General features: G+C 41.1%; 1 protein-coding gene across 7 annotated transcripts in view; it reads right to left on the minus strand.

The window, feature by feature from the left end:
• fbrsl1 (fibrosin-like 1) overlaps positions 1 to 21,053 on the minus strand; it is a 262,394-nt gene that overhangs the window by 222,954 nt on the left and 18,387 nt on the right. The window lies entirely within an intron of this gene.

Here is a 21,053-nt window from a genome sequence, read left to right on the forward strand (position 1 = left end):
TTGTGCTGCTATTTTGCGCATGAACAGTTCATCAGTTATCTTTGAAGAGTTAACCTTTTTATAGAGATAGAAAATGTATCACTTGCGTGGCTGCAAATAACTGAGACATTCTTGAAACTGCAAATGGGGTAATCATGCTGCACCAGCAAACTGATTCAGTTATTCATGCATATAAAGATACCGACAATTCAAACAATCTGGGTTCTCAGCGAGTGTGTGAAGCACAGAGATTGGCCACCTTTGCAAGAGTCTACCTAACAGCTTCAGTTAGGTGAAAGACAGTTCATTCATTCATTCATTCATTCATCGCTCACTCATTTCCAGGTTGTGGCGGGTGCCAGAGCCAATCCCGTTTGGCGAGAGCGGGGTACGCCTTGGGCAGGTCACCAGTCCATCACAGGGCCAACACACATAGACAGACAGAGACCAACAACCACTCACACTCACACTCAGACCTACGGACAATTTAGAGTCAGCAGTTAACCCAAACATGATGTCTTTGGATGGTGGGAGGAAACCGGAGTACCTGGAGGAAACCTACACAGGCACGGGGAGAATATTCAAACCCCCGCACAGAAAGACCTGGCGACCTTCTTGCTGTCGGGGACCAGCGCTAAACGTGCCGCCCCAGATTGCAGCTCTTTGTGCTGAATTATAAATGAATGAGTAACAGAACTCCAGAGTCAGTTCCTGTACACTCATTTAAATGCCTCACCTCAACATGAAGTTTGTTCATCCCTAGATGAAGACTGCAAGTAAAAGTGAAAGAGATGCTGCCAGAAATTAAAAACGACACCACCAAAAACATACAAAGGCAACTTTTTTAAAGTTCATTTTAAACCACTAGAAGCAATGATTGTGGTTTTTGTTTGTTTGTTTGTTTTTTTTGTTGTTGTTTTTTTTTTTGAGAGTATGCCGTGCTCTCTTGTCAATTGTCATTTCACCGCTGTTGTGTGTTTGTGTGAATCAAAACACCTGTCTATTCACCTGGAAATATGTTGGAAACATAAGGGTTGTACCATTCTTTTCTTGTGTTTTGTATTCATGGGCACTTTCCTTGGCAAAATCAAAACTTACAACTGAATTGGCTAAATAAAAAAACAGATGCCATCTATGAATTGGAAGGACATTTCCAAGGAGCTAAACAAAGAGAAAAATAACAACAAAAAATGAACCAAAATACCCTGAGCTACAGAGGAACAAACTGCAAAGATGTGTAACTTACCCCATAGGTTAAGGTGGAGAATAGTTGCTGTCTTTAAATACCAAACCAGAATGACATCTCAATTTTAATGCTGGATAAAACCAAACAATGAATATCTGCAGATGATACTCAGCTGTACTTATCAGTGAAGCAGCATGAAGCTCATCCTTTCGTCAGATTTCAGGCATGTCATAAAAACCTAAAGAACATTTTACTTCGGAACTCAGATAAAGCTGCAGTCATTGTACTTGGCATTACTTTGGCCTCCAATTCCACAGCTAGGAGTCTTGCAGTCGGGACATGTCCTTTGTCCCTCACATAAAACAAGTCTCTACAACAGCGTTCTTTCACCTGCGCAATATTATGAATAACAGATACATTGTGTTTCAAGGCGCTGCAGAAAAACTAATGCAATCATCTGTTAACTGTAGACCTGACAAATGTAATTGCTCACTATCAGGATGTCTCAGCAATTCTCTGAAAAGCCTTCAGAATGCTGCAGCATCGATATTAACAGGAGCTAGAAAAAAGAGTGTTGGCTTCTCATCATTGGCTCCCAGTAAAGTTCTTCTCCTAAAATACAAAGCTCCATGTTCCCGCTCCACACCTGCTGCTGCAAAAGGTACTATTAGTTCTCATTAAAAACATTAATCATTTCTGTTAGGACTTGTTCTGTTATTTGTCCTCACTGCTAATATTTACCATTGCACATTTAGTGGTACAAGGCAATGCATCTCTCCATCTACATGTTTTTGCTTGCTTTTTTTTTTTTTTTTTGGGGGGGGGGTATTCTCGTCAGGATCATTCTTTCTCTATCCCTACTCCCCCCTTTCTCCTCTCTTAAATCTTGAGATTAAGGAATGTCCTTTTAAAAAATGCTAAATTCCTTTCCCCAGGCATCAGCAACTTAAACTGTTTCTTCACATATATAATAGATAACAAGTCCTTTTACTTTGAATGGTAACAACAAACCTGCTGTACTGTGTTTAAAAGCACGCTGAGATATTCCCAACAAGGTTTGTAGAAATGAAAATCACGCCGAAGATCCAGCCTGAGCAAAGCTACCTTTGGTTTATAAAAAGGTCAACTCAGCAGGCAAGGGATTAGCAGAATCACTGAGCAGGACCAGCTGAGTCTGTGAACCTGATGAGAGATGGCTAACTCTTTCAGCACCAGACATTAAATATGCATTTCACTAAATCAGCAGTTGGCAAGAAGAGTCACTGGAATGGGCCATATATCTGCAGATTTAGATACTTGTTTTTGACAGTCCACAGGCAGTGAAGTGGTTTAGATGCTTTGGTAGCATCGGTGCCCTCCGCCATGCAAGACTTAATACGTTTAATCAAGGGGAAATAAAAGCACAGTGGAGGTGATTCAGTGTGATTCAATGAAAACACGTCTGCATACATGTCAAATGAGACCGCAATTCTCTTGAACAGTCTACTTAATGAAAAATGTCTGCTGATAATGGAAAACAAAGAGGAGGACAAGGTGAAGGTGAAAAGAGTCAAAAGCTTTCATTAAATTGTTTTTGAAAATGCCGAGTCCTCACAGAGAGGCTGAAAGCAGCGGATGTCTGCGAGGCGTGCATTTGTTCTTGGCCAGCGGATTTGTTTTTCTAACAGGAGGATTGCACTACAGAAAAAAAAACAAAAAAAACAAACCATGCTTCACAACTGCAACATTTTCCACTACACCCCCTCTCTCAATTACCACATTCCTCAGAGGCTTCAGAGCCCATCATATATCGTCGAGCTGAGCTTTACTGTACAAGGCATACTGTGGAATGGATCCACTGTGGGCTGCAATGTATTCTCATTCCATCCCACTGAAGAGGAAATCTCTAGGTCTGAGATAGCTGAGAACAGTTCTACCCCTCTCCTGTGGGACTGCAGCGGGGTGAAAGGGTCAAACCGTGTCTTAATTGAACCAATTGCAAGTGGTATTGAAGCAAGGAGAGTGAAGGAGTGAAAACAGGGGGAAGGAGTTTAGTATCTGCGGTGGTGTGTGTGTGTGTGCGTGTGTGTGATTTTACAGGACCCAGCTGGCCCGGGGGCAAGGCATATGTCTGTGAGGAGTGTGTCTGTGTGTGTCCGTGTACGTATATGAGTGAAGGGGGGCAACCTTCAAGACGCTGACCTGTGTGACCCTGCTCTTCCTCCTTGGGGAACACGACCAAGCCAATGACACGCTGCATGTGTGATTGCGATAATTAAATCGAAGCTATTAGTCGTGGGTCATTGGACAATTCATAGCAAACATGTGGATACGGCTGGGGGAGAGCAAACATGCAACATAGAGCTGGTAAGTACATGGAAAAGCTCTCAAACTGTCAACAGAACATCAATGATGCAGAGCAATTTGTTAGATTAAAAGCAATTCTGATACAACTGAGTCACTCCAGCAAGCATTTGTGGGTTCCTGTTGGGTTAGGGATAAATTCAAATCAATCACATTCACATTCAATTATTTTGCTTTGATGGGCAATTTTGAGTAGATTTTTTTTGACATTTCCAGACTACAGATGGAACTGAGACTTTAGAAAATATATTAGTGAGTGAATCAAGAAATGAACAGTTTCTGCAGAAGGACAAATGCAATGTCAGACGTTTTGTCTGGAAGCAGTTCCTCTGGCAGTGTACTGGGCCTACAACATTGATCTCTAAATGGAAAGTTGAAATAATGGAACCTTCAGTCTTTTTGAGGCGCTTTAATGGGTTTAATGTTCAGTGTGTTAATAAGCTATAGAAGATGAAAGCTAAAGCTGGCCATTACTATAATAACTGTCGCTGCTAGATGTACTGGGCTGTAACTAATTAGCCTATAGCGCAGTATACATTTTGACTGCAGTTCAGGAAATATCTGCAATACGGTGTTTCAAGTGTTTACACTTGACCAAATCGATTTTGACAATCACCTTACTCTTGAGAAAATAAAGGTGCTCGCACAGCTAGTCTCGAGCTTAACAGTCGTCAAGTGTAAAAAAACGCTGAAGTGGAGCCTTACCACAATCGCTGAGTTCACTCTTACAGCAATTGACCAAATAGCAAATGTTTGCATCCTTACACAGTACTGGCTGCAGTGCCCCAAAGCAGCGTGGTTCGTCACTAATATAATATTTTATTATTATTTATAATATTTTAAATAAATGTTCAATGTAAAAAAAATAACGAAATAAATAACAGCTCTGCTCTGATTCCTTTCATATCAAAATGCCAGAGGTTTGGATTAACGCCTGCTACAAGCACATGTATAATCCAATGTGTTGATTTTTACAGATAGACAAGCAGAGTTGAACAACTAAGCGTCTCTAAATCACCATCTCAGTGTGCAATTCAGTTGTTTACAACATGAGCCTGAAAAACAGAGCGCACAAAAGCATGAACAAAGGAACGTGGCAAATCTCTTTGTGGGTTAGGGTTTGTCGTGATGAAAGTCTCTCTCCTACATCTCGCTACTCTCTGCCTAGACATCTTCATCTTTCTCGTTTCTGACTAAAGAAGATTTAGGATAACTCTTCTGTGCTCACACTGAACGTATGAAATTTGCACTATAGAGCAAAGTCAGAGCTGTTAACCTTTCCCAGTTCTGGCTGTAGTTGTGGATCAAACGAGAGTCAATCCAGTATTCATTTACTGAGCGGTCGACCACACATTGCACCAACACTGCACTAATATGTTCACTATTACACTGCTAACTGATAACTGTATGTCACAGTCCTCACCGAGCTCTCTTTCTTTGTTTTGCAGCTTTCTTGGCTAATCTTCTCTCTTCTTAAATCGCAGGATTGATAAATACTCACAGCTTCTGATCGATCCACGAAGCTAAGGGACGGAGACTTTGACAAACATGCTATGCAATAGCAAGTCACTGAAAGTCTGAATGCTGCTCCCTCTGTGCTTAACAAACCTCAGCCTTTATCAATGACAATGACAAAACAAACAAACAAAAAAAAAAAAACAATGCATACAATCATTGCTCGTCTAGCTAGCGTCTAGAGAGAATCCACAAGTGGCCTTTAAATTATGCATGAATGCAAACAGACAACACATCACTATTTATTGATCAGATGCTGCCTGCTATTCTGTATTGTTCTATATTTGATGTCCATTGTTAGTTTTAACTGGTCACATGACAGCAAGCAACTAATAAAATCATGTCGGAAATCAGATCCTTTCTTAAGATGTAGAAGAAATTCTAAGTCTACACAGCAGCAGAAATACACAATACACAAAACAATGTAGTCAGTGCATGTGCAAGAAGACGTTGCAAAGTCTCTTGTTTATATACAATATGTGTAGAACTTACAGTCTTACAAAAAAGTCTATTGTAACACCAGCTAATTTTGGCCACATTGAAAAATAATGTGAGGTCATGCAATAGTGATATCAGAAGCCATTATAAACATTAGAACTGCTATTAGAGCAGCAAACGGTGACATTGTAGTTATTTTTTGTCTCTTGCATTTCACCCAGATGCTGCGGCTAAGTGATCTTGCTCTGGAAAAGACATCAGCAGGGAACGCCTCTTCAGAGCACTTCACCTTAAGGCAGACTAGCAGAAAGATACAATGGCGGTTTGGTAAGCAAATGCCTGTTTGGTATGTAACAGCCTCACTCAGCACAAGTCCCCCTACACTCCCCGACACTATCCTCAGCCTATAAACAATGTCCCAGGGAAATAGGAAAAGCTGTGTTCCACCCCATCTTACTCACTGCAGCCCGTAGCTGCAGAGCTTGAGTGATGCTCTCCTGGCTCTGACAAAAGACTTAAAAGCCAGTGTGCAAATCACCCCAACTCCCCTCATGTTTGCCAACAAAAGCCAACTGTGGCAGCCATAAATACTTACGGATACCAGTTTAACAAAAGAGCTTTGGTTTCTCTCTGCTGCCCCAATGAAAATCTATGCTCCATGAGACCGTCGAAGCGCGCTCAGTGCTTATTCTCTGTCTTAACCTGAAGAGTGGCTGGTAAACAAGTCACTTCATTGACACATCAAAATATCTGAAGACATAATGTGACTGCAAATTTAGAGCTCTCAAATGTCCTATTATTATACAGAAATACAGAAATTGACTTTTATGCTCGGCTTCATGGGGTCCTGGACAATAGCGCTGTGTATTCCATTAAAACGACAAAACACCATTTCTGGCCTCCCAGTCCTAAATTGTCAGGCCTGGAGAACAAAACAAGCCTTTCAGGGTCTAACGCTGCAAAATTGATTATTGCTTTCTCTTTCAAGTGGCACTGCTGCTTTGTGACTTGCACATGACTTGGCAGGGAAAGGACAGCTGGCTCTCCGTTCTGGGTCTTACTCACATGACTGGTGTCATACAAAGGCGGCAGACCTCAGGGCTGCATACTGGGCAGGACTTCACTCAGAGGGCTGGACTGTGGGCCGCAGCACAACTGGTTGATCTTCAGTTTTAAGAGAGGGCAGTTAACAAGTCTCTGGTGACTAACGGACAAACGAGATGTAACGTCTCCTCAAATTGACAACCTGTGTGCATAAAATGAATAACGGCACAAAGTGACTAAAACCCCATAAAAGATTTCAGCTTTCAAATGTTGCAGGAGGTGATATCTGCCCCTCTTTATGGCCTTCCTCTAAAAATGAAATCAGAGTTTTATGCCTCCTCTTACAGAAGACAAAGCGTAGCCTTGAGCCATTAGTGAACCAGACTTCATATCCACACCCACTCATTATTGTTATCCAGGAAACTCAATGCTCATTATAGGTCATGCAATATTTCACTTCTGTCTCACAGCATGTGCTAACAACCCATCGAAGCTAATGGGAAGCTTAGCTGAGTATCTCCTTCAAAAGACCTGGTGGCTGTTAAAGAATGCACGTCTTTACTGCTTTTCATGAACTTCCACTGGCTTCACAGAACACCAAGCTTGGACTCACAAATCAAAAGCAAGTCAAATGCATAGAGCTCTGAGAGAGCATTCCCGCTGTCATATGAAATAACACTTTCCCAATGACCCCTATAGGCTGGTGACTAATCAGGCCCACCGGTGAGAAATAAATAAATAAATAAATAAGAACAACTTCTATTAACGCTGGAACAAGAAAAGGAAGACATCCGCTTGTTGCTCACGTTTGATATTTGCGTTCTCTTCTTTATTTCCAAAATAATTGCAGTTCTCGTTGTTGAGCAGCATGTTGCTGCTTAGCCATGGGAGGCGGGAAATGAGTTGGAAGCCAGTCCTTTTAATTATCCTTCAAATGCTTCCTGCGCTCAGCAGATGTTGGGCTGCAGGGCAGGCAGCCGAGCAGCAGGGCTCTGTAACACTGCACAGAGATCAGGAATTGGCTGCCGACTCCCCTGCTCCTCCGGCTAGGTGGTATACTGTATTTTAAAGTATAATGCTATGCGTTTATGCAATGTATTTCCACATTACCATAATTAACATTGATTTACTGCTTATTGCAGGGTTTTTGTGTTCCTTTACATTCCAAATTGCAACAGAGTTGAAAGACAGACATTTGGAGGCAAACCATTAGAAACAATGCTGTAAAAACACAATTTAATAATTTGAGTTAATATATATATTTTTTCCTTTACAAATGATCTTGGTACACGTAAAATATTGAATGTGTTATTTAAAAATGCCAGAAAAGCACACACTCTTTGTTTTCCTCTGTCCGAGGTTACTGAGTCACCCTCATCCTTCAGGACGAATCTACCTTCTCGCCATGATCCGCCCCTTGTGTTGTAGGATAATAACATCCAGCGGGCTGAGTGGGAGGATAAGTGAGTTGAAGAAACGGGTTGAGAACATACAGCAAACATGTTTAGAGTGAACTGTGAGTTCAGCTGTCAACAATAATAAATGTATAAGAGAAAACATATTGAGATGTATGACTGTAGACAATTCATAATAGTACACACCCAAAATTAAGGACAACAGCTAGTTTCAGTTAATCAAATACAAGAATATGTAGAGACCACTGTATCCAAGAGACACACAAGTCCTAATGTCTCTCCATACATTCAAACTAAAATCCACTATAGCAAATTCACTACTATGCACTATGTGAGCCAATGCGCTCCTCGGTCCACTCAAATTTGACAATTCATGGTGAGCTCAGCTCTGGTGACAGCATCCAAAACTCTTTATAATGATCTCCTAACACATTAAAGCTCTGATATTCCTCCTAAAAGCTGACTTCAATTTCCATTCAAGCTGTAAAAACTGACACTCAGGCTCATTTATATGGAACGCTGATCTCCCCCATGGGGCTGCATCCAAACATTAGCAACTTAACAGCGCCTGCTAGATGTGCCCATGCTGTCTGTAGAAGCTCAGCTGCCAAGTGGGCTACTCATACTGGAGCTGGCAAACTAAGCTGTCCTGACAGCCACACTTTAACTTATGGTTTTACTGCGTGCTACGGCTAAAAAAGGAACTATTTTCAGAAGGATGAAAAAAAAAAAAAAAAAAGCCTGAGAGGTTTGAGAAAGCTGAAATGGAGTTCACAGGTGAAGCGGCAGTAATTCCTAAGATGGGCTAAAAAATTTGTAACTGTCGGGAATTCATCCTGAACCGGTTCTATTTGTTTACCTGTTGATAGTTTCATCTGTTAATTGTGTCAATTTTTCCACACATCCCACATATCATTTATTTGTCCTTAATTCTTTTCTTCTTCTTCTGTTTTTTTTTGAGATTTGTAATTTTTGCCAGTTCATAATTAGGTCCAACAAATTGCTGAAGGCAACTGATGCACTTCTCTCTGTTCTGGTTTTATAATTAGAAGGAGGATTGGGGAGAATGTGGGTTAATGTTTCCATCAGACAATCAACTGGATAATAAATTTATATTTGGATCAGAATAGTTCTACACACAGCAAGTATACAGATACAGACGGCTTTAATAGTGGCAGATCAGTTTAATCTAGCTTTGAAATCAACAGAGTTCCTCCTTATTTTCTGAGTGAAGGGGCATCAGATAAAACAAACTGATTGATTCGGTCTTTGAAAGGCTGCTTTGACAGAACTGCTGCAGGCTCCCGATGACAAATTGAGACACGTGTTTTATCCGCCCTGCTGTGAATACATGACATAGTCATCACTAACGATCTAACGGCATCTCAAAAGCCACCGGGCTTAGATTAATCGGAGAACAAACATCACCCTGAGAGCAGGAACTTCAAATGTGGCAGCGCTGCCAGAGAGAGGCATGCGAGCGACTCAAAGCCCATTTTGAACACATATATACTGTATAATTATTGAAGGCAAAAGGCAGCAGGCGAGCATTTGGCTGAGGCACTGTAACTGCTCTATAAACAGGTGGTGCTGTAAAATAATTAGTCCTGATCATACCTTTTTTTAAACAGCTAATTTGCAATTTGACACCACCTCCATTACTTTAAATATGTTAAATGCTTGCCTCATCTCCTACTGTTTCCAGAGGGTGGCGCGGACTGAAAGGTACCACTTGTATTTGACACCTGCTTTGTTAAAGGAGCGTGTGTGTGTGTGCCCGTGCAGCTTCAGAGTCAGTCAGTCAGTCAAGCAGTAGTAGCTCCCTGGAGCAAGAGGGAAGTTAGGCAGCACTATGTAGGTAAATCAGTCTATTATTAACACTCGGTTCGCCTGGAGGAATCCTCCAGGGACTCTGCTGACAATACACACGTGGCCTGCCTGCTCAAGCATTCATGCATAGCTGAGTAAACACACACATACACACATTACATGGGCGCACAGTCAGTGAGTCGCTACACACAAGCACATATGCTTATGAATATACAGTAGAGACCTGGCTTATAAAGACATATACAACTCCCAAAGGCAGCACGGCGACATAGTGTTAAGGGCTGTTGCCTCACAACAAGAAGGTCGTCGGTTCGGTTCCCAGGCCTGGGGCCTTTCTGTGTGGAGTTTACCCCACATGTTCTCCCCGTGCCTCTGTGGGTTTCCTCCAGGTACTCCTGTTTCCTCCCACCAACCAAAGACATCATATTTGCATTAATTAGTGTCTCTAAATTGTCCGTAGGTCTGAGCGTGAGTGTGAGTGGTTGGTTGTCTCTGTCTGTGTCTGTGTTGGCCCTGTGATGGACTGGTGACCTGTCCAGGGTGTACCCCACCTTCGCCCAGTGTGAGCTGGGATTGGCTCCAGTGCACCCACGTCCCAGAAATGGAGTTTGTGGTAGAAGATGAATGAATGAATAAATTACAACCTCCACATCCGACAGAAGCAAATATCCAAAGGGAATGTTCTGATCCGGTTTACAGTTTTGGATCATCAGTTCATCTTTTATCTCTTTTATACTTTTTGCGCAGAAAAAGCATGATGATGATCTGCTCATAGCTTCTAAAATGCAACCTTTATTAAAAAAAAACCGCATCCATGACATCACCCTGAACACTGTATCCTCTGTTGTTTAAGGTCCAGGCCTGTTGTTTAACTCGTGTAGCTGTAAATCGGGAGTGACGCCTGGGCCATGAATCATGCATGGTAATACACAGGCAGATAACAGGGATCATAATTCTATCAAATAATTATTTTCATTAAAGAGTAGTATTTATTTATGTTTTTGGTGATATTAAGAAAATCAATCACCTCATGTATCAATGTCTAAATGGATTCAACATAGTTGTTAGACTCAAATATCATGTATCAGCTGGGCTATGCACATGACTTTTAATTGTTCAGTCTCAATAAATTTAAAGCAAATTCATTACATTGCATTAGGGGCTGAACAATTAATTGAGTTTTAATCAAAATTGCTATTTAAACCATTAATATTAGCAAATCACAAAATGTAAAAAGTACATTAAGCGGCTTACACGTATTCATCAACCAACACAAAGCCAGGTTGCACTGGAGATGGGAAAAAAATGCAGCATTGAAGCTGTCAGTTATAATTTCTGCAGTTTCCTTATTATTTGACCTGGAATGCAGACAAGTATTTGGATGATTAGTCCAAATTCCTGCAGGAGATAATACAGTCTGAAAGATACCAACAGCTGCTCAGTCTTTACAATTGTTCTGTTGAATCTGTATTAACCTTCAATATGTCAGCCTGGGTTGAGATGCTGTACAACAGACCCTACAGCCCACTGAACAAGTTAATAACAACGAGCAAGTAAAATTATTGGACTGACGCAGGGACCATTTATCAGTATCTACAGCAGGACGGCTAAACTAACACTTCTCACACACTGCACAGCCATTACAGTCTTTTACCCTCAGCACAGACACACAACTCTATCGTTCAGGACCAACAGAGTCATGACAAGTTTCCTGCCATCATCTATTAGACTAATGAATGGCTGATTTACTTCTCTGTGTGTGGCCGTGTGCATATATATGTATTATATATGCGCATGAATGTGTGTGTGTGCACATCTGTGTATATATATTTCCATATACGCATGCTAACTTTTCCCTTTAATTCTATTATTTTTGTATAATTTAACTAACTCCTTCCGTGTTTATTGTTGATTCATCATGTATTTGTTGTGCTTTGCAAGCTTTCTTTCTTGGCTACTGCAGCTGGTTGCTGGTGTGCGATGTGGTTGTTGCATATTGTCCTGTGCTGCTGCTAATCCGAACTGTACATGTACTGTTGCTCAGCACAAATTAAGCTCCTAAAAGATAAATAAAGTCATTTTAAGTTGAAGTTGAAGTGCAGCAGTCTCTCTTGCACACCTTTTTGAGCATTTTTGTGTCTACCCTTTTTTTTTGTAGGCTATGTCCAACAAACCCGATGTCTGTGCTGTCCTCAAGAAGCCATGTCCCAGTAAAAGTGAAATCTCTGTGACTCAGTGATTTGATATTTGATACCGAGTAATACCTGGGAGCCAGATCAAATGAAATACAATAAACCTTTTTTTTTTTTTTTTTTTAATTTTCTTAAATTGAATTAATCATTTTAAATGTAACAAATAAATAAATAAATGTAATGATCCAAATCGAACAAATCCCCCCCAGTACTTGAAAAAGCACAGAATTAAGTGAAAATAAAATTGCAATCACAATCTCTATTAAAAAAAAAAAAACCGCCACTACATATTTTCCTGAGATCACCAAGTCCTGCCTTAAATTAAATATTAATATCTGATTTGATATGTTTCACATTACAGCTTATGAAGTTCAGTTATCATTCCATTAGCTGCTCAGGGTTTTTATGGAAGACTCTATCCATGGAGACTCTGTTGTGGCTGACATCTAAGTAATGGTCCATTTAGTTTAAGCAACATGTTTATGCCAAACAATATCTTCTTGACATCTATTGCTGTACAAGGATGTCCTAAGGACAAGGCAGCCGAGTAAATACTTGCTCGTTTTTCTGGTTCTTATTCTGCTATGTTTGAATCAAATCATTTGCCGATTTCTGACTTGAAAGTTCTTCTTTGTTGCCCTGAGTGACATTTTGCTTTCCATAAAACTTGCTAATAAATGGAGCAAGAGAAAGCCGAACATTCTCCAGCAGGTCACAGAGAAGATTATGGAAATTATAAAATCTGATAAATATTTACTCCTTCGTAGAAAAGAGCTTGCACCAGACCATGTCCCACCCTTTTAAAGTTTAGCGATTCTCAGTTGGATCATATGACCAAGCAAAAAAAGTACCTCTCTTTTACACTCTCTCTCACCCTTTAGGTGACTAACAGAAAAGGGATTTTGTAAGAGACCACATAAAAGAATATAGATATAATTACAGATTGTATGAGCGGACATGGGAAAGTGCTAAGACAACAGCAGCTCTGCTAGCTGCTGCCAGTATGCGGTCCCAAGCAGCAAAGTGCACACAAAGTTGTAATTACACTGAGTGGGGAGCAATTAGATGGATCAGGACTTGCCCATTTAAATCACACTTTGGGCCATTCATTATGCTCAGAGCCATAAACAGACTCTGTCGGATGTCCTGGAAACCAACGTCAAGCCTCCCGATCTGCGCGGTCATCAGATCTGCCTCTGACCCCCTTTCTCTGGTGCCTGTAATCAAATGAGGCTCTGTGTGAATCATGCAATGTGATATACACTGTGCAACCAGAGCAGCAGCCAGCAGTTACAAGCGCAAAATACATTACCATAATCATAATGGGAATCCATACTGTAGCAATGGTTGTGATTAGCTGAGGTGGTTCCTGCAAGTTCAGTAGGCTGACTCTGTTAGTACCTGCTGTTATAAAGACGGGGCATCCGCCACCACCACATGGGCCACCATGCTACTCAAAGAATAACACTGTCCATGAAGTAACATGCAAATAGATTAAAATAGCACATATAATTTGGTCCACTGAAGCAATTTCCATTTCTCTGGGTCCAGGCGGAGAGCACGGCTCCTGAAATTCTCCCCTCAGACTAATGCTGAATGACAGATAGGAAAAGCGGAGGAACCCTGAAGAGTCAATTTGGAGCTGGAGTGGCATTTCAAACCCTGCTGCTAAAATGTTAGAGAGAAGGGGAGAAAAAAAAGAAAAAGGCGTTCAATCAGACACCAAGCTCGACTCTGGGAGCTCTTTCCTTAGAAAAGCAAAGCAGCTTTCCTTGAGATGGTGTTGAGCAGCTGAAAATGATATGCTTAGAACAGAACTATTGTGGAATGAAACTGCCACTGATGTCTTTTTCAGCACCCCGTGTGTGTGTGTGTGTGTGTGTGTGTGTGTGTGTGCTCATGTGTAAATACATTTGCACATTTAGTCATTCATGGGTGTGTGTGTGTCAGGATTCTTGGTGATGTATTCACGGGTCTTAGAACATGAGCACATGTTTGTTCTGACTTTGTACATATGTGTGTACTTTGAATTTGCATTGAGATCTTAAAAAAGTATTTGATCAAAGTATTTGTTAATTAATGGGCAGAGATGCCCTTCATCTCAATCCTTCAAGTTTAACAATATATTTCCCAAAACGAGTATCTAACACTGAAATAACACAGCCGTACTACTTAGTGCATCTTATTTTACAAGAGCTATTTGATCCAAATGGTCCTGGTTAAAACACATGCATCAGTTATATAAAGATGTGCTGTGGATGAAAGGGAGAAACACTTGAAACTGACATGATGCAGACAGCTAGAGAGAGACATGTCATTTGTCGGATCTGAGGAAAAAAGAAAAAACATAACATCCATTCGGGGGGTCAGCAGAGTTATTCTTCCCTTACAAATGACCTTTGGCTGGTTACAGACGTCGCCTTCCTGAGAGCACACAAACCCAACAAGAGCCGAGTTTAATTTTAGCCTGTCATCGAGTTACTCACAGAATTCATGTTAATTTATGACACCTGATCTGAAATGCTCACTGGGGCATTTGTCGTTTTAACTGGTGGGAGTGACGGGGAGTGCTGGCTAAAATGAGAAACTGCTGGTCTACCTCGCTGTTTTGTGCCCAGCTCTTTGATAAATACATGTATATTTTGACAAGTGCCGTGTCGACCACTAGCTAGGATATTGTTTCATATTCACACATTGTAATATTCACTTTAATAGGCATCAGGATCAGCTTGGGATGTGTCTAGTTTTCTGATGCTCACAGTTGTTTGTTCATAATTTGGTTGCAGCCTCACCTAAATGACACATGCACCGATGATGGCATGCGTATGTGATTGCATGCATTGCTGTTTGTACCTGACTGCTCAAGTGTTCAGGGCTGTAGGTAAATGCAAAGGCAGAATCTTTGTTGCTAGTTTCTGTGCAGCTCTGCATTAAGCAATGCTGCAGTAGGGTGTAACCCAACACTTGACACTGGTGTTCACCCCAAGCAGCATGGGCAACACAGGAAACCCCCCCCCACCCCCCTGACCCCCCCAACCCACCCCTGCAACCCCCACTGCTCCCTCACATGAACTGCTCAGTTACAGCACAGTGCAGCTCTCCTGGGCCGGGGCTGCTGCAGCTAGCAGTGGACTGGCATGCACAAATCCCATTGGAGCCAGCGCACCCTATGGCATCAGTAAACACAAACACTTGCAGACAAGTTCATGCATGTATGCTCAAAATGCCAACAACTAAGCATGAGCCCACCCCTAACTGTTTTAAAAGACACATAAAATTGAAGTGCATTGCTGCGTCTGGATGTGTGTGCGTGAGATCCCGTTGCATTGAATTTCCTGCAGCAATCCACACAGCACATGCACATACACACAACCACTTTCTAAACCAAAACACATGTGGATGGTAATGCGATTACATGGCTCTTTGACAAGAAAACACTTCCTTGCTCAGCTAGAGCGACAGCAGTGACGCAGGAAAAAAGGAGAAAATCGACTGTAAACAATATATATATATATATATAACAAACAGAAAAACACAGCAGCAAGGTCAAACAAGTATTTGTCACCTAGATTAACCAATCTGGGGGAGGGCAGGAGGCGGAGATGTGAGAATATTCCAGCCATTTCATGCCCACTGCCACCATCTGATCTTATTCAGTCAGCCTCTGAGTCACATTATTTATAAGGCAGGGAGACAAACAATTGACCTCGCCTCTTTTCTCCATAGCATCAGCTGCCAGTGACAAGGACGCTCGAGGGGAGATGAATACAAGATGGGAGAGAGAACATGTAAGAATGTAAGAGTAGGAAGGTGGGGGAAGTGGAGAGAGAGCAAGAGCTGAGAAATGAAACATTTTACTAAGACTTCAACCAGAGTGGCTGGCTGCGACTGGAGGCTCCTTTTCAGCAGATACAATATTCATACAAAAACATTTGCTTGGTACAGCAACGAGCGAAGAAAGCTTCCTGCTTTTAGAAAAAAAAAAAAAACTTACCTCCAGATTTATGGATTGAAGTCGTCTGCCAACAGACAAACACCTATAGGAGGCAAAAGGTTGATCCTGTCGGGGAAATCTTTGTCACTGTCTTTAACCGTCATAATTCACAAAATACTACCCAGAGACTACGTTCAGTGCACTATCAAAATCATAGTCCGCATTTTACTGGGAACCCCATCGTGCATTCAATGCCAAATGACAGCGATAGGCAGTTTCTGACAGTTTCTTAGCTCTGTAGACACAATTCAGTCGCCACCAAGAACATCAGACGTGGAGTTTCGGGGCGCAGCTGAACAGTGTATTCTTATCTCTTGACTGAAATGAAAAGAGTGAAATTTTTATTTTATAGTCAACCTTTGTTGCATTGATACATACCTTCAAAATCATGAGCGAGAACAAGTCCAAAAAGATTTTGAAAAGTGGGTCAGATATACACAGCTATCATCTGCTGCTTACCAAGTACAAGCCCTGACAGATATGAGAAAGATGCCCTGGGTCATTAGAACCTAGCAGCTATCTTTATCAGCTTTTATCAGAGTTTCAAAATCTTGTTTTCATAAATTGAATGTGATATAAAGTATAAACTGTTTTATAAAATCCTTATGGGCACACTTTGCAGTATCAGGCAAACACAGGAAAAAGGAAAAATTGAAAAGGTTCTTTTCCATATTTTGGAATTATTCAAGATGGCACATATGTTTAAGGTTTTGTGGCCCCAGTAATTTCAAACGCATAACAACAAATATAGCAAATCGTGTCTTGTGTTTAGTATCCAGCCAGCTCAGTTTCAACCCTGTGCTTCTTTTGTGGTGTCAATCAACCAGCCAGATACATGGCAGTCTCCAGTTCCACTTCTAAAACCACAAACACACTTCAGCACCCTGGGTCCGGAAACTGAGCCTAGGCCATATCAGCTCTCCCACCTCAATAATATCAACAAACAAAAGCAACAACAACAACAACAACACAAAGGCTGGTGCAGCCTTACTCACAAAGCACAAAGGAGGTGAAACAATGGAGATGTTGCTGTTACCGCAAGATATTCATATGACAAAGGGAACTAACACCACAAGGGAACATAAAACTGAAGACATGAATTATCCGGAAACACAACAGCGACACAGGAGCTGCAGAATTTTTTTGTTGAGAGAAGTTAATGACAGCTGACTGAACAAACCCCTTAAACACTGCTGTACTGGCGAGCAGATACATTCTCACTGTGCAGCCCGGATCTTTGTCTTTTAATGTTCAAAATATGCCAAAGGAAACCCGGTAATGATGATAAAAGAAACAACAACAGTATCTTGGAGAATGTCTCTCTTGGAGTCTTAGCCCTAAATCGAAGTGCAAATAAATTACATTTTATGCTGTGTCATAATTAAATTGGATGTTAATGAACCGACTTTATCTTCACCCATTCCATGTGTATAAATCAATGATATATTACTAGCTGATTTCATAAGTAATAAATCACACAGATCACACCGTTCCAACAGACTCAGGGGTTTTGAGTGGTCTGGTTTGATTCGCTTATGATGCCAGTATAAAGTCATGTTACCGAACTTCAAATATTACAGATATATGTACCACCATCAGTGAGTCAGCCTGTTGACTTTACAGCTGTTCTGCACAAGTGGTACTTTCACAGTGCATTTAAATGATTGCATGATAACAGGATAACATTATTCAATATGTTTCTTCTCTACCCTCATTCAGGAACGTGGTCTCTCTAAAGAGGGGATTATTTGATCATCTCAAGTGCAAATTTTGTAAAGCTTTTCCTAACACCCCGCCTCTCCCTCTCTTAAATAGCTCGTTCTCCAGAGTAAATTTGCTCTGCTGCTGCTCAGAGCTGTTTGTCTCCACTCAAACTGTTGCTCCACTAATGTCATGCGCTTTGCTTCTCGAGCTCCCCTGCAAACACAATGCGCACTCTCACATTTCTGCTTCCTTCCTTTCATTTTTCTCCTGCCAAACTTCACCTGCCAACAGAAAGCCAGGTGTGACGAAAGAAATCTTAGCTGCCTAACTGTGCTGTGTGTGCGATTCAACATAAGCCGCATAGCACATTTAGGGTCTACCAGAAGCTCTCTATTTTAGGCAGTTTCAAGGTAATCACTTTCTCTTTATATATAAAGACATTTGTGCTTCACTTAAAGCAACTCTGCATGCGTAAGCTGCAGCGGGTGAAGATAAAGTTTGTATAACACCTCCAACAGGTAAATCTGTTATATTCCCACAGCAGATAACAGATAGCGGCTCTGGCACACACTGAATGTGGCGCATGCTGGCTCCTGGATTTATATGTCGAGGTGTATTGTACCTGTGACATCGCTGCTGTGTTAATGACTGCTTGCTGTAAAACAAATTGCCTTTCAGGCATAATAAAGATTTACACCAGACTGTTCTGTGCTATCAGCTCTGCTCTTTATCTCCCACACATCAGAGGAGGCCATCACAGTACCAGCATAAAGCAATACGACCGGCGACTGGGCCAGAGGAAGCCTTAAATAACAACCAGGGCTGGTTTTGGTTTTCTCAGAGGTTTCATCTTTAAAAGAGTCCCTGATATAAAAATTACTTTTTATTGCTTTTGTTGTTGGCGTGTGTGTGTGTTTTATGACATCAGTTTAATAGGGTTAGGGTTTATTCTGTTGATTTTTAATGTGTTGTTAATCTCCACATGACTGATTTGTCAAATTACTACTCATATCTTCTTTGCTTCATGTTGTTCTGGTTCTTATTTGTATCCTGCGCTCTGCTGCTGCAGTGATGACCCAATTTCCCCACAGGGATCATCACAGTTTCATCTAATCTTATGGACTTTTACTTTTATCGTTTCATTCTCTGTGAAACACTGACAGTTTTGAAGAGCGCTGCGCGAGCTTTTGCTATGATTATTAGGCCTTGTCTGAAATGGCATTTTGCATGTCGATATTTATATCGCTGCAGCGTATTTGAAGCTTTGGAAAACTGATGCGTCGTATTTTTAAATGTGAAAATTTGCATATCAAATTACAAACGTGCTGTCGTCAAAGAAGAAGAAAAAAAAAACAAAACCTCTGCACTTGAAACAGAATCGGAGATCAGAGAAAGAAGCAGCGAACCTCCGTAAATGTATTATGATTTAATAATGTATATTGGAAATCAATGTAGATCATTGTAGAAGGTTTGTAATTGACAAACTGTAATGGGTAATTACACAATAAACATCCACATCACAGCTACTTACACCTCCTGGCTAGAATGGCGTGTCGTTTTGTGGATGTTCATGGTGCCCACAAGATGATAACAAATTCATTTCACAATCTATTACTGTATAATTTATATGAGAACACATTTTCTCAGCAGTTGCCTTATATTCCAGGAATGTCTAGTTTTTAACAAAGTCTATTTTACAAGACAGACCTGAGAAGACAATTACATACAGTTTACAACACGACGAGACGATTCATACGTGAAGTCACACAAGAAGGCATCATTACCACAGACTTGTATTATCCAGAACTACCGAGCAGAATTTCGATGTCCTAATTTTTCAGTGATCGCTGTTCATGTTTTTTTGACTATAACCTGGATATCATCCAAGTAGTTATGGCCAGAAGATAAAAATGAACATTGCAATGCTCAACATTGAATGCTTGGAAAGTAAATATTATTTACGTTCATATTCAATAGCAGGGACTCTAAAATGATCCTTGTGGGAATTATTTCATCTGAAACTGTCTGCGCTCTCCTGGAAATATATAATTTCATCACCTGTAACATAACATCTGTGAAAGCTCCAAGGAGGCAGCGTTGCATTATGCTGAAATTAGTTTGAGGCTATTCATAACTGAGATATTTACCATTTCTCAGTTTATGGTTCTTTTGGGTCAGTCGTTTGCTAAATGGCATGGAATTCATGTTTATATATCAGATAATCATGCCCAAGTGACAAATAATAAACAAACACACCATTATAACTCAGCCTGAGAAGAGGCTGGGCTGTCCAGAGAGTGACTCCTAGGTGTTATTATGACTCGTCTCATTATTGTTTTCATTATTACTGCTCTACATCTGCATGTTGCTTTGGCATATTTCCTCTGCTGGTATTTCTATATGAGTGTAATCCATTGTTATGGAGCTATGAGCGTGGGCCGATGCCAGTGTTCTCCTGCCTCGCCTGCATACCAATTAGAGGCTGATTAACAGCAATTCTAGGAGACATTTGAGAAGAGGCGGGGTTTAAAGTGGAGCTGAGGGTCACCTGATGGAGAGGCTCCAATGCATGCACACACAGGTATACAGTGTATTATAAATATATATCTATTTCCTAATATACAGTAGACCTCAGGTCAGGGCTATTTATTGTTTGCACTTCTCAGCCATTTCATGGTGACATTTATACACAAGCAGGGGAACTATCAACAGACGTAGCACTTACACCAGTGCAGTGTTGGGTCTGGAGCTGATGGGGACAATTACACAGCTGCCCTGCTCTGAGAGCACAGCTGATTTAAAACCTCAGAGAGTGTGTCGCTTTGCCAATTCCAGGTGAGCTGTCATTAAACATGCCTGTTGGATCTCACTGTGCTACATGTGTCTGCAATTCTCACGTTATCCTCTTGCACATGTCGGTATATGGTGCAACTAGATAAACAAGTCAGGGGGTCTCCAGCCATGCTGCTGTGTGCCTGGGGACCTCTTTACTAACACTACAGCAGCAACCCTATTCCAGAGAGCAAAACGAAACTGCTCAGCCAAAATATTCCTGAGTCCTTGGCCCGAGTCTGGACAGATTCCAGCTGTTATCCTCAGTATTGGCTGCCAGCTGGAAGAATTTCTTTGAGTGCGCCAGAAGTGGTCCACATGTGAAGGCAGCATCTGAAAATCAACTGTATGTGGGACAGATTTGAGCCAAGGAAACAGTTGTATACTAGGCCATAGGTAAAAATGTCACACGGCCACATGTGGGCTGACATGACGATGTTTGCTATGTTCCAAATTTAGCATTTAAGCGTGCTAAACTTTCTATTTAAGGCTAAATATAAACAAAGAAATACAAGGGTCATGGGATCCACAAAAATCACACGCAAATAATCCCTGGAGATCTCGCCGACTGTCACGCAGTC

This window comes from Echeneis naucrates, chromosome 9 (assembly GCF_900963305.1).
Source record: "Echeneis naucrates chromosome 9, fEcheNa1.1, whole genome shotgun sequence".
NCBI classification, from domain to species: Eukaryota; Metazoa; Chordata; class Actinopteri; order Carangiformes; family Echeneidae; genus Echeneis; species Echeneis naucrates.